Source organism: Chiloscyllium plagiosum, unplaced genomic scaffold, assembly GCF_037043375.1.
Source record: "Chiloscyllium plagiosum isolate Xiang-an unplaced genomic scaffold, Cpla_swu_hap1 HiC_scaffold_26, whole genome shotgun sequence".
In the NCBI taxonomy this organism is placed as follows: Eukaryota; Metazoa; Chordata; class Chondrichthyes; order Orectolobiformes; family Hemiscylliidae; genus Chiloscyllium; species Chiloscyllium plagiosum.
In genome coordinates this window covers 43,972,169-43,999,328 of record NW_028270164.1, presented here as the reverse complement: position 1 = coordinate 43,999,328, position 27,160 = coordinate 43,972,169, and the positions used below count along the sequence as shown (strand labels likewise).

At 43.5% G+C, this 27,160-nt stretch overlaps 1 long non-coding RNA gene across 1 annotated transcript in view; it reads right to left on the bottom strand.

Moving 5' to 3' along the window:
* Positions 1-3,077: 3,077 nt before the first annotated feature.
* Positions 3,078-27,160, bottom strand: part of LOC148145141 (uncharacterized) — a 42,121-nt gene continuing 18,038 nt past the window's right edge. The window contains exon 3 of the long non-coding RNA XR_015750951.1: positions 3,078-4,482. This is a non-coding gene — a long non-coding RNA (uncharacterized LOC148145141). The remainder of the gene's footprint in view (positions 4,483-27,160) is intronic.

Sequence of the window (27,160 nt, the reverse complement as noted above, 5' to 3'; positions counted from 1 at the left end):
AGAGAGTATTCTTGAAGAAAAAGGTCTCAGTTGATAAAAGGAATGGGATCCATGTTGCTTGAGTTAATGCAAAGATTAATGTTGAGGAAGTTAGATTTGCAATTTCATTGAACATGCAAGCAGTTGACAGACGTTTTAGGAGTCTTGTGTAAATGACAGCATGGCATTTGGCTCTAGTCACCTGTCAGTAGAAATCTGTTTGACTCCTTGTCCTCTTGATTCTAGATTCCTGGTTACCTTAAAGAACTCGCTAAGGACCAAAATTGTGTGTCAGTAATGTTTATGGCGTGTGCATGGACTTCCCCACTTGCATAGTTCTCTTTACTTGCATGCTCATCGAAAAGGGTCCAAGAGGTGAAATTCTCTGGTTTCTTAAATATCAATCTCAAACTTTTCATTGTGTTAGCAGAAATCCTGCAGAAGTCTTGGTAATTCACTGAAAGCATTGCATCCTGGGAAGACAGCATTCACTCTCCTTAACCAGATTTTATGGTCATAATCAGTCTGCACAATGTTAATGAAATCTTTTGTGTTTGTTGCCCCTCCATGGCTGGGTCACAATGCTACAATCCACTCAAATGCTATATCTCCTCCTGGCCCTGGACCCAAGTGCCCACCCTGCAGCCTCCCCCCCCCTCACTCTCGACTCTATCCAACCCCACTTTACAATTGCCACTGGAGTTCACCTCCCAGCTGTAGATCTGACATCCAGCCTCCCTGCTGGGGGTCCAATGTTTCCCACCCATCCTGACCTCCACTAAACACTCCGCCAATTACCTAGCCTCCTTGCCACCTTGTCCTGGCAGCCTACATATCCTGCACCTTACTTGGCACCATATTTACCTGGCACCCTAACCTCACACTTACCTTACGTACTTAGAAATTAGGCGAACAAAGAGCAGCTGACTGTAAATATGAGCCCTTAAATTATAGAATATGGCAGCTAATTGCTGTGAAAAGGAATGAGTGGTTTGCTTTTTCCAGCTGTTCTACAATACAAAGGCCCTGTCAGAATGGAAATATAGTTCTGCATTTCTGAAGGTGCCCTGACTAGAAACTACTGTCTGCAATACAGAGCTCTTGTGTTGTGTAAAAAAGGAGCTAAGATTGCCACTCCTCCAGAAACTAACCTGTCGTGTGAAGCATGCTTGTTCTAGGCATAATACATTAAGACTTGCTGTGTGGCAATACATCTACACAGCTTAGAGGGAACATTAGACTGAAATTTGAAAACGTCATGCTAAGATTGAACATTCAAGGCAGGTGACCATTCTGGTTTATTGCCAATAATACTGTGTAAAAGCTAGATCTCTCCCTTCCCACAAATGTACAGCCAAACAAATAGATGCTAAATCTGAGCTGGGAATGCAAAACGTAAACCATGTTGTTACAATGATTCAAAAGCTTAAAATATCGGGGACAAAAAAGGGTTGTCTTTAGTTATGCAATCTATTGTAACACTTGATTATCCGATTGTGGTTGAATAATGGAACAAATGAGTAATGGGTACAAAATGTTATTATAGGAGACAGTTCAAAATACAAGTTTGCTCATTCATTCATTCTTTTTCTATTTTTTCAACTTCCTTCAAGTTCAGAATCTGTCCCTACAGACCCTCTAGTCCTCTTGTTTGTTTTATCATTCATTCACTGGCTAGATCAGCATTTATTGCCCATCCCTAATTGCACAGATGGCAGTTAGAAGTCAACCACATTGCTGTGGGTTTGGAGTCACATGTAGGCCAGACCAGGTAAGGACGGCAGATTTCCTTCCCTAAAGGCATTAGTGTAACCAAATGGGTATTTCCAACAATTGGCAATGGATTCGTAGTTATCATTAGACTCTTACTTCCAGATTCCTTTTTTTACTGAATTCAAATTCCACCATTTATCGCGGTGGGACTCAAACCCCGGTCCCTTGTTCCGGTCTCTGGATTAACAGTCCAGCAATAATGCCACTAGGCCAATCCTCCCAAATCCACATGTTACTGCATCAAGGCTCTTTGTGAACTGTTCAAGAATTCACTGTCACCCTGTCTGACATGAGTTCATTCACCCCAGACTGACAGTTTCTCTGGGGCCTGTTGTCAGAATCCAACTACGCAAGGAGGGGCAAGGGGGGTAAGCACAGAGAGATGAAAAGCTGTCTTGGTAGGAGATACAATAGTGAGGGGGTACAGACAGGTTTCTCCCTGGCCATAGATGTGACTCCAGAATGGTGCGTTACCTCCCTAAGTCCAGGGTCTAGAATGTCACAGAACAGCTGCACAGCATTCTGAAGGGGGAGGGTGAACAGTCAGAGGTCATAGCCCACATTGGTGCCAGTGGTGTAGGTGGAAAGAGGAACAGGCCCTACAACAAGATTTTAAGGAGCTAGGCAGCAGGTTGAAAAGCAGGGCATCAGATTGTTCTGTCTGGATAACTCCTGGTGTTAATCAATATAGGAATAGACGATGCAACAGATGAATATGTGGCAATGAATTGAGGTAGGAAAGTGGGCTTGGATTCCTGGAACACTGGGGCTGTTTCTGCAGAAGGTGGGACCTATACAAATCTGACAGGTTGCACCTGAACCACAAAAGGTCCGACATCCTTCCAGGGGTGGGGGTTGTTAATGCCGTTGGCAAGGGTTTAAATTAATTTGGCAGGGGAATGAATCAAAAGTAGAGATACACTAGTAAGTGATTCACAGACAAATGGAGAGCCTGGAAGACAGAGCAAATAAAGTCAAGTTAAAACACAAGGAAATGACTGGAACTCAATATTGATCCAGGAGCCAACTACTGCAATAAGGAGGGATGAAGCTATTTCGGCAGAACTTAAAATTGTTGATAGTGTGCTGTAGACCCCCAGACAGTCTGAGAGAGATAGAAGGGCGCACATGTAGGCAATTTACAGAGAAAAGTAAAAATAATAGGGCAATCATTGTCAGGGATTTCAATTTCCCCAATATTAACTGGGACAGACAAAGTATGAAAAGCTTAAACGTGGTGAAATTCTTAAAATGTACCTGGGAGATCTTTTAAATTCATCTTTTTAATTAGAAGGTTTTTTAATTAAAAAAATACTTTATTCAAAAAATACCTTTATATACATATATAGTCACGATAGCAGTAGTCTTCACATCTGGTGAACAAATAGGCCCAAGGCATTTCTTACTTGTACATACTATAATTTCATACATTTGAGGCATCAGGAGTTTCGATAGCTGAACAGTCTCCAATTTAACTTCAGCAGAAAGACCTCAAATGGTGGCGTTTTCCAACTGAGCCTTGGCAGCAGCTGCCTCAAGCTTCAGTGCATACCTTAATGCATAACCCTGGACCTTGGAACGATCCAGTGTGGAACACTCAGTCGAAGTCAACTTGTTTTTTACTATTTCAAAAATATACTTTATTTATAAAAGATCTCTTTGTATTTATACATTGTCATAAAAGCAGTTCGGTTCTGTACAGTTGCATATCAAGTCAATAAACAAAACATTGGACTTTGACTCTATCCAAAAAACCAAAGACTTCTCTTACACATACAATACAAATATTTGCATGTATTTGAGACACTAGGAGGATCTGATAACTGAATGGACCCCTATTTACCTTCAGCAGGAAGACCTCAGCTTTGGCAGCAGCTGCCCCAAGATTTAGTGCATTTCTCAGCATGTAGTCCTGGACCTTGGAATGTGCCAGTCTGCAACATTCGGTTGGGGCCAACTCCTTTCTTTGGAAGTCCAACAAGTTTCTAGCGGACCAGGGAGCATCTTTCACTGAGTTCATGGTCCTCCAGGCACAACTGGTGCTTGTCTCAGTTTGCGCTCTAGGGAACAGACTGCACAGCACCGAGTCCTGTATCACAGAGCTACTCAGGATGAACCTCAACACAAACCGCTGCATCTTCCTCCAGACTTCCTTTACAATGGCACATTCCAGAAGGAGATGTGTGACTTTGAGGGAATGAGTGGTGGCACAGACCGACCAGCGGTACATAAAGCATCTCACAGGTAGTGCCCTGCTCACCACCAGTCAAGCGATGTCTTGGTGTTTGTTAGAAAGTTCTGGTGATGCAGCATTCTGCCAAATGACTTTGACAGTCTGCTCAGGGAACCACACGACAGGACCCATATCTCCTTTTCCCTCAGGGTTTCAAGGATGCTGTGTGCTGACCACTTCCTAATGGACTGGTCGTCAAAGATGGTTTTCTTTGCAAATTTCTTGATGAAGGACCGCACCATGGCAGCAAGGCCAGTCCCATCCTTCGCAACACTGGGGGTAGATAAAACCTCAGAACGTGGTGACACTTTGTGTATCAAGGATCTACGCACAGCTTGATGCAGCCGCACACAAAGGTGGCCACCAGGATGAGGGCAAAGTTGGGTATGTTCTTCCCACTTTATCTAGAGTTGCGTACATGGAGTTCCTGCAGACTCAGTCTATCATAGGCTTCCAGATGAAATGAAAGATGGCTCAGGTGACTGAATCTCCTTGCTCTGGAAGACCAACAAGTTTCAAGCAGATCAAAGAGCATCTTTCACTGGTTTGATGGTCCTCTACGCACAGTAAATGTTTGTCTCGGTGGAAGTGACCATAATTCAGTAAAATTTAATTGTGGAAAAGGCCAAAAATAGACAAGAAAAAAAGGTTTTGAGTTGGGGGAAGGCTAACTTTAATATGATATGACAGGATCTGGCCAAAGTGGACTGGGAACAACCACTTGTTGGAAAATTTATATTGGAGCAGTGAGAGTCTTTCAAAAATGAGCCAACATGTTCCTTTAAAGGTGAAGAGTGGAAACAAAAATGCCAAAGAAATCAGGATATTGAGAAATGTACAGGATTGGATAAGGAAGGAAAGGGAAATTTATGGTAGATACCAGGAGCTCAGAACATCAGAAGTCCTAGAGGCATATAGAAAGTGCAGGAAGTTACTTAAAAAAGAAATTGGGCAAGCAAAGAGGCAGCATGAAAAAACACTAGCTTGAAAAGTAAAGGAAAATCCTAAGGTATTGAGGATTTCTGAGGGACAGAATTAATCTCCAGTTGAAAAGGCAAGAATTAATCAAGGATAATCAGGATAATTTATGAGGGGGGTGACCATATCGGACAGATTCAGTTGTATTTTCTGAGGAGGTGACTGGAGGCATGAATGAAGGGGCAGGAGGATAACCAGGGAAAGAGTTGGGCCCATTAGGGAGCTAAGTGGCAAACAGTGGCAGCAGGAAGACATAGGCGATGTTTTAAATGAGTACTTTGACAACAGCGAGGAACAATGCAGGCACAGAAAAATGGGAAGATAACTGTGATAAAATTAAACAAATTGTAATTGAGAGGAAGGAGATATGAATGATTTAAGCAGGCTTAAAATTGGATAAATGCCCAGGCTCAAATGAGATGTATCCTTGTGGAAGGCAAGGGATGTGATTGCTGAAGTGCTAACATTAATTTTCAAATCCTCTCTGGACTCAGAAGATGTGCCAGAGGACTGGAGGACACTATATGTGGGATCATAATTCAAAAAGGGTTGTTAGGGAAAAAGCAGGGACTGTAGACCAATGAGTCAAGCCTCATTGATTGGGAAATTTTTGGAAATAATTCTGAGGGACAGAATTAATCTCCAGTTGAAAAGGCAAGAATTAATCAAGGATAATCAGGATAATTTATGAGGGGGGTGACCATATCGGACAGATTCAGTTGTATTTTCTGAGGAGGTGACTGGAGGCATGAATGAAGGTTGTGTAGCAGATGGAGTCTACATTGACTGTGGTAAGGCTTTGGTGAGGGGTCACATGAGATATTGGTCAAGGTAAAAGCCCATGAATCCAAAACAGACTTACTAGCAGGAAGCAGAGTGTGATGATTGAAGGTTGTTTTTGTAACTGGAAGCTTGTGTTCTATGTTGAAAAACAGGGTGGGCATTGGATTCCTCCTTCTTTGTAATGTACAGTAATGAACTAGATATGAACATGGGATGTCTGATCAGTAAATTCACAGATGACACAAAAACTGGTGGTGTGGCAAATAATTAGAGACTAATAATAGACTACAGGACGATAGAGAGGGATAGGCCAGTCGGGCAGAATAATGGCAGGTGAAATTTAATCCTGAGAAGTATGCAGTCATGCATTTTGAGAGGACTAACAAGGCAATGGAGTACATGATGAATGAAAACACTCTAAGACTTACGGAGAATCAGACGGACCTTGATGTGCTTGTCGTCAGATCATCGAAGAACAAGTGGATAAGGTGGTTTAGAAAGCCAGCAATACTTACCTTTATTATTCGAGGTACTGAATGCAAGAGCAGGGAGGTTATGATGAAGCTGTGCATAAGATTAATTAGGCCATAGCTATACTGTATGCAGTTCTGGTCACCACACTGTAGGAAGGATGTGAATGCAATAGAGAGGGTACAGAGGAAATTCACCAGGATGTTGCCTGAGCTGCAGCAATTCATTTGTGAAGTGAGATTCAATAAGCAGGAGTTGTTCTCCTTAGAGCAGAGAAGGATGAGGGGGGACCGGATTGAGGTATGCAAAATTATGTAGCACATAGATAGGAAAAATAGGAAGAGACGTTTCCTCTTAGTAATAATCAGGGGCCATAGATTTCAAGTAAAGAGCAAGAGGTTTAGAGGAGAATACAAAAACAGTTTTTCACCCAGTCGGTATCTGGAACTCCCTGCACAAAAGAGTGATAGAGGTAGGAACCATCACAACATTTAAGAACCGTTTAAATAATCATTTGAAGTCCATAGCATTCGAGGCTATGGGGCAAGTGCTGGAAAAGAGGGTTACAGTCAACTTGTCCTTGATGAATAACACATATATGATTGGCTGCAGGCCTTCTTTCCATGATATAATACTTTATGGGCTGAATCTTGCATTTTGTTTGACTAAGTGCGAGTTACATCATGTTTTTTGGCCTTACGTTGCAAAACCTGCCTCATTAATGACCTATCACACTCCTTCGGTATGCCTAACATCCAATTCTGGGTCCACCTTATCATTCACAACTTGTTAACCATCAGATATGTCAGAATTCACTGGCATCACTTGGTCCTGTACTATCTTTAAAACTCGTTGTGCATCTAAACAAGCACAGTCAGTCCAGTACTGGCCTGCACAATTCCTGACATTATCTGCAGGCATGGGGGAAATCAGCACACCACTTTGCAGGGAAGGACTGGGCTGTGCCACACAATACACCCTCCTCTTTCAGCACCAGCTGTGGAAGTCACGTGCCAGTCTGGTCTGAGAGTGCCAGCTAGGTTAAAGCAGATGAAGCCAGCTGGAAGAATGCACAGTGTTCTTTTCCACTACACCAGTGTAGATGTCACCACCTTCTCTCTCTGAGACCTCACACTCACTATCACCACTACTGTATCCATCTCAAACCAAGTCTCATGCTCTACCACTCTCACTATTGTCTGCAACATTGTCCTCACATGCTGTCCCCTTCGCCAACACCTGACAATACTCACCACACATGCCCACTGTGCTGCCTACTCACTTTCTCACCATGTACACGAAAGTATTAGCTGAGCCAACTACTTTCATCCCCTGTAAGACTTGCCTCTCTCTTAGTTCATGCCGCAATAGCAGAAAGGTAGTGTACTGCCTGTAATTTGGCTCATTACCCTTTATGAACAGAGGATCCTGACTCTGAATACCTCAAGCAAGGCCTGGACTAGCTTTGGATGCTGCCTTTGACTTATTGTGTCAGCAACTCCTGAGCAAAGACTGTCCCGATTGATTTCACTGAGACACGCTGGCAGCTATGACAACCATGCTCAGAGACTGGCATTGCCGAGAGCTGCAATGTGTTCAGGCCCAGACTTGTAAAACAACAAACCCCTGAAAAAAATACAACTGATGACACTGAAGTGGCAAATCAACAAGCTCTTGACTTTGTGTCTGTGTTGAATGGTATGGCAAGACAGCTGTAATCGGAGACTGTTCATCATCCCCAGTAGTGATCTTGGATGTGAGCTATTCATTGGAAGGAAAGAAAAGTTAGAAGATATTAATACTTGAAAATAAATGTATTGGTCATATTGATTCACCATTATAAAGAATACAAGAGCAGTATGTCTCTGATCAGTTTTACTTTCTTTTTCCCCTTTTAACCTACCAGAAGATCAAACCAGAAGTCCCAACCAGTCCATGTCTGTATTCCCAAACTGGAAACGATCCTGATCTCTGAAGGAAAACTGATGGAAAAGCTCAGGCCCAAATTTTCTTTTTGGAGAAGGTGCAAAAATGATTTACAAGCATGTTACCAGCTTTGAGAGGGTACAGCATTTAGGAAAGGCAATGCAGGCTCAGGCTGTTTTCTGTAAAAAATAAAAGACTGAACGGTCACCTGATAGAGATCTTTGAAATTCTGACATGGTTTGGAGGTTAAATATAGAGGTGTTCACACTTGTTAATATCAAGATCATAAATATAAGTTAATCAGTAATAAATCCTATAGGTAATTCAGGAAATTATTTACCCAGATAGTAGATGGAATGTGGAACTCCCTATCATGAGCAGTGTTAGTCCCTTTCAAATGGAGTGCTTGAAATAATCAATGGAAATATTTACTGGAAATCTAATTAAGGAAACAAAAAAAATTGAAATATTTGCTTATAGGGTTTGATGATGTAAGGTGGGAGAAGGCTCACGTGAAGTATAAAAACTGGCAAAAAACCTGTGAGCTGAATGGTCTGTTTCTGGGCTGTAAAATTGATTTAAATTCATTGTAACACAGAAATGTATCACCCAATAAGAAATGCTCGAAAGCACTGCCATACTTATGGTAAAGTTCACTTTTCTGTTGTCATATTTCTTTTGAGTATCCAGCCACCCTGATTACCATTGTAACTTTCCACACTGTAATCTAATCTAATCTAATCTAATCTAAATAGGAATGTCCTGAAATTTGCAGAATTTGATATCCTTATATACTGCAATGTGCAACCAGTGAGGAAAATTAAATGTGCAGGCATTAACGTGTTTTTGTTTTCATTTTCTATGGTTTATTTTTTAAAATTCTAGGCACAAATAAAGGGGTTATTTAAATGGTTGTGCAGTTGGAGGCAAAGATCAAGGAATAAAACCTCTAGGTATACACCCATCGAGAGTTCAGAACTCTACCTCTAAAAAGTGGCAGCTAGGAATACCACGCTGCTGTTCCAGTGGGTCTCTGTTTACTGCTTGAACATTCCTTCATGTTTAGCTGAATCACTGGACCCAGATAAACTGGCTGTACCGGTTCTGAATTATGATCATTGACAGTGACATGATCTACATGACACTATGCAAAAAGAATGTAAATGAGCTCAATTCAAAAAGTCACTATGCGACTAACTACTTTAATTAACTTGGATGACTGACTGCATTAACATATGCTATTATTAACAATAAGGTATAATGAGTGATGGCACAAACAACACAATAATGATTTCATAATGCTATTGTCACAGGTTTATGATCTAGGCCAGTCATAAAACTGGTCTATTACATGAAAAAGCTGTTTTTTCCTTTATTCTTACATCCGATTTGGGTGCCACTTGCAAAGCCAGCTAATGTGCACATCCCCTAATGACACTTGAACTGATTGGTGTGCTCGAGTTGAGAGTGTGGTGCTAGAAAAGGACAGCAGATCAGGCAGCATTCGCGGAGCAGAAGAATCAATGTTTCGAGCACAAGCCCTTAATTAGGAATGATTCTTGATGTAGGGCTTATGCCCGAAACATCGATTCTCCTGCTCCTCAGATACTGCCTGACCTGCTGTGATTTTCCAGCACCACACTCTCGACTCTGATCTCCAGCATCTGCAGTTCTCACTTTCTCCTGATTGGTGTGCTAGACCATTTAAAAGCAGAGTTAAGATTCAACCACATCATTACAGATCTGGAGTCACATACAGACCAGCAACCGGATTTCCTATTCTGACGAGCATTACTGAACTGGTAAGGTTTTTAATGGTAGTTTCACAGTCACCATCACTAAAACCAGCTTTCAATTTTACCAGATGCTATGGTAGGATTTGAATCTTTGTCTCTAGATTATTGGTCTGACTTTTCGGGATGACTCTTCCAGTGAAAGAGGTAAAAACAATGACTGCAGATGCTGGAAACCAGATTCTGGATCAGTGGTGCTGGAAGAGCACAGCAATTCAGGCAGCATCCGACGAGCAGTAAAATCGACGTTTCGGGCAAAAGCCCTTCATCAGGAATCATTCGTCGGATGCTGCCTGAATTGCTGTGCTCTTCCAGCACCACTGATCCAGAATCTGGTTTGCAGCATCTGCAGTCATTGTTTTTACCTCGTTGATTTTAACCCTACTGCGAATCCTCTTGCAAGGATGCCTGCCTTGAAGAAGTTTTCCGCCTTTCTCGACAAGAATCTCAGGGAGTCCCTCTCCCACTGCAACTCCCAGGTCATTTCCTCTGCCCTGAAGACTCTATGCTACTTTCTCCCCACCCCCACCCTCCTCTAGCTTATCTCTCCACGCTTCAGGCTCTCTGCCTTTATTCCTGATGAAGGGCTTTTGCCCGAAACGTCGATTTTGCTGCTCGTCGGATGCTGCCTGAATTGCTGTGCTCTTCCAGCACCACTGATCCAGAATCTTCCAGTGAAAGTACCAGCATGTCACAAACTCCCTCATAAAGCCTTGAAAGTACCAAAATATAGGGATTTCTGAAGCCAAGATTTCTGCTTCAGGTCACTAGTTATTGACCACCGCTGAATGCTTGAGTGTGTTATCATTAGCTATGAACAGGGTTCAGCTCGGTTTTGACATAGTTTCCTGAAAAATTGCCTCACATGCTTAGTATCAAAATTCACATGAAAATCTCATGGGAATTCTCTTAGAGTCTGAAAATGATGGACAACAAGACAGCAAACTGGGTGAGAAATATGATCTATGCCTTCCCTTTCAGGAATGCAGAATGACAAATATCAAAAGCCATTTGAACCTCGATCTGTGTACACTAGTGGAAGAAGATGTGCCAGTGAGCTCAGATACTCTTGGGTATTAATCTGTGTTCAAGCTCTAGTGTGTTGTGAAGGTCATGCTTGAAAAACAATCCGCGAGTCACCCCTGCTTTACAGGAAAAGACCTTCGATTAGTCTGAGTGCTAGAAACCAGCAAGCCAGCAGACCAATCAAATGGAAACTGGACAAAAGATGTACTGTCTCATTTTGAGTGCTGCCAGCTAGCTACCATCAAAAGGAAACAAGAGGAACTGTGAACCAAAATACAAAGCCAAGATTCCCAAATTAAACTGCTTAACTATTAGCTTGACCAGTATATCTGTTAACTTTCAGTGTTTCTTGGTCTCACTGCTCATTATTTATCAGCATGTATACCTGTTGCATTATTAGTTTTTCTCACATTTTGTAATGAATAAACTCTCACTTTGTTAGCCCTAAAAGGCCTGATTAAGTTGGCAATTTTAAAACATAACTTCATTTGGTCTGGGAGAAAGGTCATCCACAAAGGAAAGAGTCCTTTGTAAAGTAACCTTGCTGCAACCAACCGAGGCTAGAGGCCAGGTGTATAAAGAAGTAAGCTAATTCATCTAGCTTGGTTTGATTTGATTTACTTATTGTCATGTGTACTTAGTACAAATACAGTGAAAAGTGTTGTTGAGTGAACCACTCTCTGGCGCCATCTTCAAACACAGAAAGTAAACAAATCAAAGCACATAATATACATCCAAAATAAATTACAAAGTGCATCTTATAGCTTTATCTCAATAAAGTCAGGTGGTCTATGGAACAGCTCCCACTTCTAGCTCAGCCATGGGCCTGGATCCAGACTCCCCCACTCCAGGACTTCAAGTCCCTGTTGTTAAACCGATGGCACTGCTTCACCCTGCCACTACTGGAACAAAATGTCCCCATTCTCTGTCCAACTTCACTGATGCAGCCACAGGATGCTGCACTGGGACTAAACTCACTGCTGTTGTCAACTCCGCCATCAGGTGCCCAGGCCTAGCTGTGGACTGCAGCCTCAGTTCAAACTGAATCTGGAATGGGAGATTAAAACTAGTACATGTTCTTCATTCGCCGGAGACCCCAGGTTGGAATGATGTCATGTCCACCTCGCCCTGGCGTTGCTGCTGCCAAACGCCTTCTCCTTCAACGTTTACTCGGCCTCACCATTCCCTGGGCCTGGGGGCTGCTACTCCACCACCACCACCACCATCTTTATTCTTCTAACTTCTCCTCACCCAGGAATTTGACAACTGGATCTTGGGAAACCTCACCAAGGATTCGGACATTACCATAATTCATATACCATAGTAAAGCATCCTAAGTTACTTCAAGGAGCATTATCAAACAGCATTTGACACCAAGCTACTTGAGAAGATATTAGGGCAGTTAAGATACGTTTTATGGAGCATCTTAAAGAGGGAAAGACAGATCCAGATGGTGAGAAGCTAAATGGGGGAATTCCTGAGCTTACGATCGACATAGGAGGACCCCAACAACCAATGCTAGAGTTATTAAAAGCAGCGATGCTCAACAGACCAGAATTGGAGAATAGATATCCTGGAGAGTCAGAGCGATTTAGATGACTGAAGGGCCATGGCATGAGGAGATATTTGAAAACAAGAATGAGAATTAAGACATTGCTTAACAGAGTAGGTCAGTGAGCAGAGGAGCAATGGGTAAATGGGACCTGGTGTGACTTAGGACATGGGCAGTAGTTTTTTTAATCACCTCAATTTTACGTGTGGTAAAATTTGAGAGCAGCCAAGCAATTGTTACAATAGACAAATCTGGACATAGGAAAAGCATGGATAAGGATTTCAGCAGCGGATGAGCTGGGTATGAGCAGGACTGAGTGAAGCTAATGAAGTGGGAATGGGTAGACTTAGTGATGGTCAGAAACTGATGTCAGGGTCAAATGTGACATTGATTCTAAAAGCAGACTGACAGTATCAGATATGAAAAAGAATATCTCTATGTATGTGTACATATATATCCCCGTCTTCAATGATACAATCGCCCAGTATACCTCATTGAAGCTATAGAATTCTTAAGGGGCTTAACAGAGTAAATGCTGAGACAATATTTCCCATCATGGGACAGTCTAGAACCAGAGACCATAATCTCAGAATAAAGGGTGCTAATTTAACACTCAGATGAAGAGGAATTTATTCACTCAAAGTGTGACAGTCTTTGGAACTCCTTGCCACAGAGAGCTAAGGGGGCAGAGTCCTTGTGTATATTTAAGGCTGGGATAGATATGTTCTTGATCAGTGGTGGGATCAAGAGTTATGGGAAAATGCAGGAAAGTGGTTATGAGGAATGTCGGATCAGCTGTGACCCTATTGAATGGTGGAGCAGGCTTAAGAATGGCCTATTCCTGTTACGATTTCTATTGGTCTTGTGGTTTTATGATCAGGGCAAAAGATAAAACATTTTCAACAATCTACAGCCAGAAATGCTAAATGGATGATCCATCTTGGCCTCCTCCAGAGATCCTAGCATCACAGGTGCCAGTCTTCAGCCAAGTCAATTCAAGGCACCAGATACTACAAAGGCTATGGGCCCCGACAACTTTTTGGCAATAGTACTGTAGATCAGTGTTCCTTCTAATTTCTTTCTCTTCTGTATGGACGTAAGAGGTCCATCAGCAACAATAATGTCTGGAACCAGAAGTCAATGCTGCAATCCTTTTGGACAAGCCGATCACTGTATGCAGAACATCAGAGCAACTGTGCACTCATATAGCCATGCAGCTTAGAGGGGACATTGCTGAAAATGTACTCTTCAGAACATGCCATTACCCCTAGCCAAGCTGTTCCAGTACATCGACATCTCCTTGACAATATAGAAAATTGCCCAGCTTATGAACCATAAACAAAAATCAGGCTAAATCCAAACTGGCCAATTATTGTCCCAGTGAGTCTACCCTCGATCATTAGTTATGTGTAAGAATCGGTCAAGAACACCGGAATCAAATAGCACTTGCTTAGCAATAACTTGTTAACTGACATTCAGTTTAGGTTCAGCCATAGCCTCTCAGCTCCTGACCTTATTAGCCTTGTTCTAAAACTGGACAAAGGAGATGAACTCCAAAGGGACATTGAGAGGTCCTTGACATCAAGGTCACCTTTGAAATAGCGAGGCATCAAGGAGCCCTAGAAAAACTAGAGTCAATAAGAATCAGAGGAAATCCCTATAGTCATACCTAGCACAAAAGAAGATGGCTGCAGTTGATAAAAAGGTCAATCATCTCAGCTCCAAGCCATCCCTGCAAGAGTTCTTCAGGGTGGTGTCTAGGCCTAACCATCTTAAGCTGCTCCATCATTGACCTTTCACTCATCATATGGACAGAGGTGAGGATGTTCACTGATGATCACACAATGTTCGGCATCATTCGCAACTCATAAAGTCATAGAATCGTCCAGCATGAAAACAGACCCTTTGGTCCAACTAGTCCACACCAACCATGTTCTCAAACCAAACTAGTCCCACCTGTCTGTGTTTGACCCATATCCATGCAAAACTTTCCTATTCATGTACTTATCCAAATCTTTTTAAAATGATGAAACTTTACCTGCATCCACTACTTCCTCATTCCATATATGAATCACTCTTTGTTGAAAAACATTGCCTTTTTTTTTATATCTTTCTCCTCTCACATTCCTCAGACACTGAAACAGTCCATGTCCAGGTTTGGGCTGTGAAGTGGCAAGTAAAATTCATTCCACCCAAGAGGCAAACAATGAGCATTTCCAGTGAGAGCGAATCTAACCACTGCCCCTTAACAGTCTATCAACATCTTGAGTGTTACCATTAACCAGAAACTGAATTTAACTAGTCATTTCAATGCAATGGCTCCAAGAAGAGATCAGAGGCTATGAATCCTGCAGCAAGTAACTTACCTCCTGACTGTCCAAAGCCTGACCACCATCTCTAAGACACAAGTCAGGAGTGCAACTACTCACCCAGATGGGTGCATCACTCAAGAGGTTTGACACCATCCAGTCAAAGTAGACCACTTGATTGGCATCATCTCCACAATCATTCACTCCCTCCGCCACCAACGTACAATAGCAGCAACATGCATACACCATCTATAAGATGCACTGCAGAAATTCACCAAGACTCCTTCAACAACATCTTCCAAACCCATGACTATGAAATCTAGAAGGTCAAGGGTAGCAAATACATGGGACTAGCACCGTATATTCCCTTCTAAGCCACGCACCATATAGACTTGGAAAGACAATACCATTTCTTCAGTGTTGATGGGTCAAAATCCTGGAGCTCCTCCCTAACAGCAATGCAGATGTATCTGCACCAAACAGACTACACCAATTCAATTAGGCGGTTCATCATCTTCTCAATGCAACAAGGATGCATTTATGAATTTTTAAAAACTGGGATTTGTAGTGGGAACCAAAGATGATAAGTCTTCTCAATATTTGGTTGCAAGTTTTTGCTTATCTGGTACTGGATGCTGGCAAAGCAGTCTTTAGGGACTGTGGAAGAGTCAAGAGGGATATCAGTGAGTAGTCTATGTGCCTTCAATATACATATGACAATTAATACCATTCTTATGGATGTTAGGGGCAACATGTAGATGAGAAGTATGAAATCCATTATATGTCATTCTTTGTGATTAAAAAGTTCAAAAGCTCCTTCCATTTACTGTTGGAGAGGAGGGTAGAGAACACTTGGGAGAGAGGTGTAAGCAGGTGGTTTACAATTGAAAGAAGACTCCAGGGGTTATCTTTGAATTTGAGGCTAATCTTGAAATAGTGAACCGTTTTAGCATTGAAAGTAAGGCCCAATAATCTGGTAGGTAGTCCACCAGATGTTGCAGTGAATAATTAAATCAGTTCTGCACTCTAATAGGTCAAATCTGCTTTCCTTTGACTTATGGGAGAGAGAGATGAAGGCCCTACCAAGGTGAAAGACAATATGGGTGGAATTTTCCAAAGTCGTCTGGAGCTTTTAGAGGAGGACCTTAACTGGGAAAAATTCAGTTTCTCAACAGTAGGTTAAAGTTTTGCTATTATGCTCTTAGAACATTCCAGCTAGGTTGATTTTCATGGCAGAAACTATTTTGCATTCATTAACGTGTCATGAATACTTATTATCATACCAACTTGCTGTATTCACATTCATGGGCACAACCATCTTAGTTAAACATGAGAAATACGTGTGTTCACCCACTGAATCCATATACAAAGTGTTCCTGGTGAAGTAGACATTTTCCTCCAAACTGTGGAGAATGCAAGCTTCTTCATCACGTGACTGCTTCATAACCGAGGTATTTCTTCATAAGAAAACTTACATTCTTAGGGGTGAAGCCTCTCCATGTTGATCAACTCATGTGCAAACGTCTGTCACTTAATTGCAGCTATCAATTTGGCACTACTGGCACCATTGGGGCACTGCCACCCATAGATCTGTCAGGGTTCACATTTAAAACAGAAAAAGAGTTACAACACTCACAGCTCATGCATCAGTAGATCGCCGACTTACATCATATCTAGGAGAATGTACTTGTCTGATTGCTTTTGAAAAACTGAAGAGAACCCTTAGTCAATTGCAGTCTGACTTGGTAAATCAGTATAGTATCAGGGTATGGAGCCTGACTGGATAAAGAAGCAAAGGCAGCCACGCTGACAATCACAAACCTGACTGGGGCTACATATCAGGCTGAACTCAAAAGTAGGCTCAACTCAAAAGGTCCTATTTTGCAGCTATATCCATGTCCCTTTGTTCAAAAGCAGTCAGACATGTACATTCTCCTAGGTATGATGTAAGTCAGTGATCCAATGGTGCATGAGCTGAGTGTTGTAGCTCTTTTTCTGTTTTAAATGTGAACCCTGACAGTTCTATGGGTGGCAGTGCCGCAATGGTGCCAGTAGTGCTACATTGATAGCTGCAATGAAGTGACAGAACGGTTGCACACGAGCCATCCAATGGAGATGCCTGGCACCTAACCTCCATTATAGTGGCAATCTTACAATCCAAACTCACATTCAGAGGAAGGTTGAGTATTGAACATATAATGGTACATACTCAGGATGAGCACAGCAGATCAGTCAGCCTCTTGCAGCCCTGGCGCCAAGTTCTTTACAGCCACCCATAGCCATTGCCTTCTGCAGCCACCTCTGTCAAAGGCAGAGAGTGGTGCTCCTGGTTTGGAGAAAGTGAAGTGCTATTTACTGTCTTTTTAAAAAAGTAGGCAGAACCTCCTGCCCACCGTTCACAAATTTTGGCACTTTACCAGAGCATGCATATGTAGTTAGGATGGGTGAAGCTGATACACACATGTGTGAAGATTGCCCTCACCACCATCCCCACCCTCACCCCCACCAGCTATCAGTCCCAATGCCACAATTAGACTTCAGAAAAGAAAATTCCAATCATGAATCTCATGGAGACTAGGAAATCAAAAATGGAGGAAGCAATGTGGCTGAGTAAATCGGTAACAGCATAAATGTCTTGTGAACAGAGGGCTAAAGACAAAGCAGGTGGGATTTTGAAAGTAAGTGAATTGGAAGAGTTTTTTTCTCCCACAGGTTGGAGACAGAAGGAAGTAGGTTTGGGATATGGCTTTACATATGATAGGTTGAATTTTTCCAGTCCTACAGGAATAGGTTGGGACATGGGGTGAAGTAGAGAGGTCTTGCGAGGGACTGGTGAACTCATAATCTTTCCTTCACAGTGACATTGTGCCATTGATGGGGAAGTTGGCAGACAATACTCCAGCTCAAAGGACAATTGAACCACTTAAGATTAAGGGCCTCTTCCGTCCTCCGATGGCAATTTATTTGTTATGGTTGTGTCCTTTACTGAGCAGGGAGACCGCCAAAGAAATCCTGGTGGCCTTGCTGCAGGCTTGGGTGAGAAGTGCTCCTCTTTGGTCACTTTTGATCCAAGGAGAGAATCCTAGCAACAATGGCTGTCAACACAATCAAGGAGCCATTTGCCTTCTCGTCAGGACCGCCTGTCTGGAATCTGGGGTACATTTGTGCTTTTTAGCTCATAACTTGTCTGTACTTTGTCAGTCACTGCTCAGTTACTCCCTGTGAGCTATGAGAATAATGAGGTAAATGTGGGTTTCTGTCCACAAACTTGCGCAGTCAGCCAATCACAAGGCAATTATAACATCTTGCAAATGGCAGGCTCCAGTGTAATTACTTGTACGTTTTCTGTGACCTCATCAAATCTCAGTTTGTAACCTCCTCCAGCTCTATAAGACACCAAGAAACTTGCATTCCTGTCATTCCAGCCACTTGTTTTGTTCACCCCACCTGTGGTGAACTTTCTGGGAGTTGTTCCATCCTTAATGCTGTAATTCCTGCACGCTTTTGATCTGTCTCTCCTTCTTTGAGATACCATGTTGAGGTCCCACCATCTCGGTGGGACCTCAACATGTTTTAGGATGGCACAGTAGCTCAGTGGTTAGCACTGCTACCTCATAGCGCCAGGGACCCAGGTTCAATTCCTGCATAGGGTGACTGTCTTTGTGGAGTTTGCACATTTTCCCCGTGTCTGTGTGGGTTTTGTCCGGGTGCTCTGGCTTCCTTCCACAATCCAAAAGATGTGCAGGTTAGGTGAATTGGCCATGCTAAATTGCCCATAGTGTTAGGTGCATTAATCAGGGGTAAATATAGGGCAAGGGAATGGGTCTGTGTGGGTTACTCTTTGTACGGTCAGTGTGGACTTGTTGTGCTGAAAGGCCTGTTTCCATACTGTAGGGAATCTAATGAAACCTACTTCTTTGACCAAGCTTCTCCCGCCTCCAACACACCCCATCCACCTGGACACTCCGTGCTGGCCTCTTACCTGCCCTTGATCTCTTCATAGTCAACTGCCGCCGCAACATTAACCGTCTCAACTTCTCCACCCCTCTCACCCACTCGAACCTCTCACCCTCAGAACGTGCAGCCCTCCACTCCCTCCGTTCCAACCCCAATCTCACTATCAAACCAGCAGACAAGGGAGGCGCGGTAGTAGTTTGGCGCACCGACCTTTACACCGATAAGGCTAAACACCAGCTCGCGGACACCTCCTCCTACAACCGCCTTGACCATGACCCCACCTCCCACCACCAAACCATCATCTCCCAGACCATCCAGCCACGTCCTCAAGTCAATACCGACCCTCCTAAGGGTAACCCACTCAGACCCATTCCCCTACCCTCTTACTCTACATTTACCCCTGACTAATGCACCTAACCCACATATCCCTAAGCACTATGGGGCAACTTAGCATGGCCAATTCACCTAACTCACAGATTCACAGAATGTAAGAGAGACAGAGCTGTGTTTAACTTCCACGAGCAATACTGCAACTGGTCCTCAAGACAGGATGTACTGGTCATGCAGGGAAATGATACAGTGCATCCAGGACTAAAGGAGTTAAATTATGAAAGAAGATTGTGTTATCTGCACTTGTAATCTCCTGATAAATTCAAACAATTAAATGGTGATCTAATATAAAGCATTTAAGATAATTAAAGGATTTGAAAGGATAGGCAGAGAGAAACTATTTTTTCTATGAGGGCGTCCAGAAGGCGGCATTAACATCAAATCAGAGTTAGGCCATTCAGGGGCATCGGTGAAAGTGGGGACTGCAGATGCTGGAGAGTGTGGTACTAGAAAAGCACAGCAGATCAGGCAGCATCTGAGGAGCAGGAGAATCAACATTTCAGGTGAAAGTCCTTCATGTCAAAAAGCAGTACTTCATGTAAGGGATAGTAGGAACCTGAAATTCTCTCTCCCAAAGAGCTGTTGACACTGAATTAATTGAAACTCTCATACCAGGGATTGATAGATTTTATAAAGTAAGGTTATTAACAGGTTCAGAATAATGCCAAATCAATTGAATTAAGTAACAGATCATCGAGTATCTAACTGCATGGCAAAACAACCTTAGGTGAGTGGATGGCCTATTCCTGCTTCTGTGTTCCCATGTGCCACTTTAAAGTATGAAGTCAGGAGTCTGACCACCATTCAAATATATACATGATTATTGTATTCAGGAATCATCTGACAAAAGCAATTTGCCTCAATGTTTACCCTTCATGTGAATAAGCAGCTCTAGTTCCATTTACCCACCTTTCTAATTATTATCAACTTAATCCAATCATGAATTATGAAGTAGATTCTGATTCAAACATGAACCATATAATTGATGTTCATTTAGAACATAGAACATAGGAGAAAGTGAGGACTGCAGATGCTGGAGATCAGAGCTGAAAATGTGTTGCTGGAAAAGTGCAGCAGGTCAGGCAGCATCCAAGGAGCAGGAGAATCGACGTTTCGGGCATGCCCGAAGGGCTCATGCCCGAAACGTCGATTCTCCTGCTCCTTGGATGCTGCCTGACCTGCTGCACTTTTCCAGCAACACATGTCCGAACATAGAACATAGTACTGTACAGCATAGGAACAGCCCCTTCAGCCCAAAATGTTGTTCCGAACATGATGCTAAATTAAACTAATGCCTTCTATCTTTGGTCCAGATTCCAGATCCCTACATTTCTTGCATATTCATGTGCTCATTGAAAATGCCTTAAAATGCCCCTATTGTATCCACCTCCACCACCATCCCTGGCAGCACGTTCCAGACTCCTACCACTCTCTGTGTAAAAAACATGCCCTTCACACCTCCTCTGACTTTTTCCCCTCACCTTAAATGCATGCCCCCTAGTTTTAGACATACCAACTCTGGGGAGAAAGATTCAGACCATCAACCCTATCCGCGCATCTCATAATTTTATAGATTTCTATCAAGTCTCCTCTCAGCCTCCACCACTCCAGAGAAAACAACCCAAGTTTTTCTAGCCTTTCCTTAGAGCTCATATTCTAATCCAAGCAGCATCCTGATAAACTTCTTCCACAGCCTCCACATCTTTCCCATAACGTGGCAACCAGAATTCAATGTAATTCTCGAAGTGTGGCCTGACCAACATCTAAGAAAGCTGCAACATGACATTCTGACTCTAGTATTCAATTTTCCAACTAATAAAAGCAAGTATGCCATATGCCTTCTTTACCACCGCATGTACTTGAGTGGGCACGTTCAGCAAATTGTGGACTTCAAGCCTTTGTATGTTACTACTGTTCAGGGTTCTGCCATTAACTGTATACGTTTACTTAATATTTGATCTCCCAAAGTGCAACACTTCACACTTACCCGAATTAAACTCCATCTGCCATTTCTCCGCCCATATCTGCAACTGTTCTACAAACTTACTAACCCACTCATCTACATTTTCATCCAAGTCATTTATACATATCAGAAACAACAGAGGTCCCAGTATGGATCCCTGCAAAACACCACTAGTCATGGACCTCTAGCCAGGAAAGCACCTTCCACTATCATCTTCTATGGGCAAGTCAATTCTGAATGCACGTGGCCAAGTCACCGTGAATCCCACATATCTTTGCTCATAGCTGTCTCATTAAAAATCTTTTGTCTGCTATCAGGTCTAAATCTCTGATATTTAATCATGTATGTATGGTCATTATTCTTGACTTCTCAATTATTGGGAATTTTGGGAGGAACTCTTCCTTAACTGAACCATAGCGACTGTCTTGGTCAGAAAGATGTGGGGAACACAATTCATGATTTCTCCACATCCTGTATAGTTTTAATTCCAGTAACATCACTGATCACCCCCAATCCTGAACCATTCCAGCGTGTGATCAAAGATACAGTCCATGAAGTAGTGGTTGGCTCCTAACAACAAGAGGGGTTGCTACAGGAACCTAAGACTCCAAACAATGGGCAAGATGCCACCTTAGTTAATGGCCATTGAGTCACAGAGTCATAGAGATGTACTGCATGGAAACAAGCCCTTCTGTCGAACCCGACCATACCGACCAGATATCCCAACCCAATTTAGTCCCACCTGCCAGTACCCAAATGCCTCTTAAATGTTGCAATTGTACCAGCTGCCACCACTTCCTCTGGCAGCTCATTCCTTACACGTACCACCCTCTGTGCGAACATGTTGCCCCTTAGGTCTCTTTCATATCTTTTTACTCTCACCCTAAACTTATGCCCTCTAATTCTGGGCTCCCTGACCCCAGGGAAAAGACTTTGTCTATTTATCCTATCCATGCCCCTCATAATTTTGTAAACCTCTGGAAGGTCACCCCTCAGCCTCTGACGCTCGAGGGCAAACAGCCCCAGCCTGTTCAGCCTCCCCCTACAGCTCAAATCCTCCAACCCTGGCAACATCCTTGTAAATCTTTTCTGAACCTTTTCAAGTTTAACAACATTTTTCCGATAGGAAGGAGACCAGAATTGCATGCAATATTCCAAAAGTGGCCTAACCAATGTCCTGTACAGCAGCAACATGACCTCCCAACTCCTGTACTCAATACTCTGATCAATGAAAGAAAGCATACCAAATGCCTTCTTCACTATCCTATCTACCTGCGACTCCACTTTCAAGGAGCTATGAACCTGCACTCCAAGGTCCCTTTGTTCAGCAACAGTCTCTAGGACCTTACCATTAAGTTTATAAGTCCTGCTAAGATTTGCTTTCCCAAAATGCAGCACCTCACATTTATCTGAATTAAGCTCCATCTGCCACTTCTCAGCCCATTGGCCCATCTGATCAAGATCCTGTTGTAATCTGAGGTAACCTTCTTCGCTGTCCACTACACCTCCAATTTTGGTGTCATCTGCAAACTTACTAACTGTAACTCTTATGCTCGCATCCAAATCATTTATGTAAATGACAAAAAGTAGAAGACCCAGCACCGATCCTTGTGGCACTCCACTGGTCACAGGCCTCCAGTCTGAAAAACATGGCCAAAACCATGTGAGTACCTGTTGCTTTAGGGGAACTTTCCCCCTGCAATCCGACACCACATTTGGCAGTTCATGTGTCTCCAAATAATGGTCAATGAACAGATTCCATTCTTACATATCTAATCATAGCCAGAAAAATACCTGCATGGATTTCTTCCTGCACCTACACTGTTACCTCTGGTAACCTCAATAATCTGTCTATGCCCCCTCCTATTTCTCATCTCTATGCTGTCCCTTGGCGTGATCATCTGAATCATAGAATCCCCTACAGTGTGGAAACAGGCCATTCAGCCCACTCAGTCCATACCACCTCTCCAAAGAGCATCCCACCCAGGCCCGACCCCTGTCCTATCCCTGTTAATCATCCTATCCTGTAAATCCTTGGACACTATGGGCAATTGAGCCACCTGACCTGCACATCTTTGGACTATGGGGAGAAACCAGAGTACCCATACAGACACAGGGAGAACGTGCAAACTCCACACAGTCAACCAAGGGTGAAATCGAATGTGGGTCCCTGGCACTGTGAGACAGCAGTGCTAGCCAGCAAACCACCATGCTACCCCATGAAACCATAGAGCAGAATTTTACTGAGGTCTGAGTGACACGGGCTATGCTGTGATGAGTGGCATCTGGACATTGAGATCATTTTGCCCTATCATTTATGTTTTCCACAAGCAATATGGTGAGATTCTCACTAGGCAGTGGTGAGAAATCAAATTATAGGAATTTGTGTTTATTAAATGCCTTGTTAATGCCACAATTGGAATCATGGAATTTTACAGTACAGAAGGATGCCATTTGGCCCATCATATCTGTACTGCCTCCTGAAAGAGTTAATTTACTTTATTAATATTCAGCCTCTCAGCTTCCTCAATTTACCAATCATACCGTGTTGAGTCAGGAATACTCAACAAGGAAACCAGAGCAGATACTTGGTGGATTCAGCTTGCTGCTGGGTCCAAACTATCATTATGTTGAAAACTAAGCACCAACATCTCAGGGCATGTTCCATAGGCACTGTTCGCATAGGCATCTGACATGTGCCAGCATCTAAGAATGCTAATGGCACATCTCTGATCCACTTACGTACATTTCTGTACTTTAATGCTGCACCTCAGGCTTCACCAGCAGCTATCATTGTAATACTTGCAGCAAGAATGCAGTGTGCTAAGGGATCTGCAACCAGCTCATGGACTGTCCCAGATGCAACTCCAGCCAGTTTGCTTGCTCTCATGGACTCATTCACTCAGATAAAAACAAGGACTGCAGATGCTGAAAACCAGAGTCTAGATCAGAGTGGTGCTGGAAAAGCACAGCAGGTTAGGCAGCATCCGAAGAGCAGGAAAATCAACGTTTCTGGCAAAAGCACTTCATCAGGAATAGAGGCAGAGTGCCTGCAGGGTGGAGAGATAAATGAGAGGGGGTGGGGGTGGGGAGAACGTAGCATAGCAATAGGTGAATGTGGGTGGGGATGGAGGTGATAGGTCAGAGAGGAGGATGGAGTGGATAGGTGGAAAGGAAGATAGGTAGGTAGGACAGGTCATGAGGACGGTGCTGAGCTGGAAAGATGCAGCTGGGGTGAGGTGGGGGGAGGGGAAATGAGGAAACTGGTGAAGTCCACATTGATGCCCTTGGGTTGAAGTGTTCTGAGGCGGAAGATGAGGCGTTCTTCCTCCAGGCGTCTGGTGGTAAGGGAGCGGAGGTGGAGGAGGCCCAGAACCTGCATGTCCTCAGCAGAGTGGGAGGGGGAGTTGAAATGTTGGGCCACAGGGCAGTGGGGTTGATTGGTGTGGGTGTCCCAGAGATATTCCCTAAAGCGCTCTGTTAGGAGGCGTCCAGTCTCCCCATTGTAAAGGAGACCGCATCGGGAGCAACGGATACAATAAATTATATTGGTGGATGCGCAGGTGAAACTTTGATGGATGTGGAAGGGTCCTTTGGGGCCTTGGATTGAGGTGAGGGAGGTAGTATGTGCGCAGGTTTTGCAATTCCTGCGGTGGCAGGGGAGGGAACCAGGATGGGAGATGTTGTGTTCCTGATGAAGGGCTTTTGCCTGAAATGTCAATTTTCCGACTCTTCGGATGCTGCCTGAACTGCTGTGCTTTTCCAGCACCACTCTAATCCAGAATCTGGTTTCCAGCATCTGCAGTCATTGTTTTTATCTCCTGGGAGCAGATACAGAGGAGGCGGAGGAATTGGGAATAGGGATGACATTTTTGCAGGAGGTAGGGTGGGAAGAGGTGTAATCCAGGTAGATGTGGGAGTTGGTGGGTTTGTAAAAAATGTCAGTGTCAAGTCGGTCATCATTAATGGAGATGGAGAGGTCCAGGAAGGGGAGGGAGGTGTCAGAGATGGTCCAGGTAAATTTAAGGTCCGGATGGAATGTGTTGGTGAAGTTGATGAATTGCTCAACCACCTCGCGGGAGTACGAGATGGTGCCAATGCAGTCATCAATGTAGCGGAGGAAGAGGTGGGGAGTGGTGCCGATGTAACTACGGAAGATGGACTATTCTATGTAGCCAACAAAGAGACAGGCATACCTGGGCCCATATGGATGCCCATGGCTACCCCTTTGGTCTGGGGGAAGTGGGAGGATTGGAAGGAGAAATTATTAAGGGTGAGGACCAGTTCAGCCAAACGAATGAGAGCGTCGGTGGAAGGGTACTGTTGGGGACGTCAGGAGAAGAAGAAACGGAGGGCTTGGAGGCCCTGGTCATGGTGGATGGAGGTGTAGAGGGATTGGATATCCATGGTGGGCACCACTTTTCCAGCACCACTCTAATCTAGAATCATTCACTCAGAGCCTTCCTGGATCCATTTCTCACATTGCCTTGTCTTTCGGTGTTTTACCCACTCAGTCAGAAACACCAAACTTATATTACTGCTGTTTTGTCATGCAGTTTAGAATAGACATAAAGTCTGGAAACTTGGCAGCAGGCCTCAGACAATTCAAGGGAAATAGCCATCATTCACAGAGATCCAGCACTGTAAGTCAAAGGCACCTCCGATACCAGTCCAGGTCAGAGACAGGGTCCTCTCCTCACTTGGGATGAGAAACAGAATGATGGACAACACACCACACATCCTGACTCTTACCATCCTAATGTCAGCTTTCTTCCTGGAACAACAGACAGGCAAGTATTACAGAAGATGAAAGGGGGAGGCATAACTTGTGTTAGTGCAGGTGGGGAGATGAATGAATGAATAGGTAGCACAGAGGGCATGCAGGGTTTGTAGTATGGAGTTTGGGGTGGGTGAAAGTGAGTGGAGTAGATGTTATCTGTCACAGTAGGAGTATCAATTATGAGCCTTGGTAGGAGGTGGCAACTGTAGCAAAGATAGACTGAGTGTGAGGTATCAGAGAGATGATGGTGGCACTTACACTGGCGGAGCGAAGAGGACATTGACCTGCTTTCCACAGTGCTGTGCATTCCTCCATATGGCTGAGACTGATTTAACCCAGCAACAACCCCTGACCAAGCTGCAATGATCTGGTGTTGTGGCCTCCACTGCTGGTCCTGCACAAGGAAGTCACAAGTCAGCATTGTCCCATGACACAGGACTTCCAGGATCCTGCCTGCAAAGTGGGGCACAAATTTCCCAAGCATTAAGAACTGTGCAGGATTGACTGTGCTGGCGCAGGTGCACAACAAGCTTTTACAGATGGTGTGTGTGCAAGGGATGCTGGTGTTTCAGTGGGAATCTACTGGATGACAAGTCGATCTGGGAGCAGCATGTAGTGAGATCAGTCCGATTTAAGACCCAAAATGTGCAAAATGAACATAATAATGAAGCAGATTGAGTAATACAGGGCTCAAAAACCTTAAATTGGATTTAGCCAAAAAAAAAATTGAATCCATTATCATTTTCTCATAAAAGCTAATTTTACCTCACCAACATTTCTTCGATCTTCTCCAATGACGCCAAATCATCAGACTGCTTATCTGACATCCACTACAGGAGAAACCTTGATTTTTTCCAATTAAACTAAATCCACCCTTCTCCACGGCAGAAGTCTGCCAACAAAACACATTTTTTGGAAATCTCAATGTCACATTTGACCCCATGATCAGGTTCCAATCTCAAAATTATGTCATCAGGACCAGCTATTCCCATTCCCACATATTGTTTGCCTTTGTTCCATTTAAATATTTTCCAATCCAGCCACACAGAGATGGTATTACACAACCCTAGAGCAGGTAGGATGTGAACTGGTTTAGAGGTAGGGTCTCCTGGTTTAGAGGTAGGGACACTGCCATTGACACAAGAGAACACACAAATTTCATCATCCGCCATGGTGGATTTTAAGACTTGGCCCTCAGCACTTTATTAGAATTTATCGTTATGAAGCCATCTCCCCTTGACCTAGTT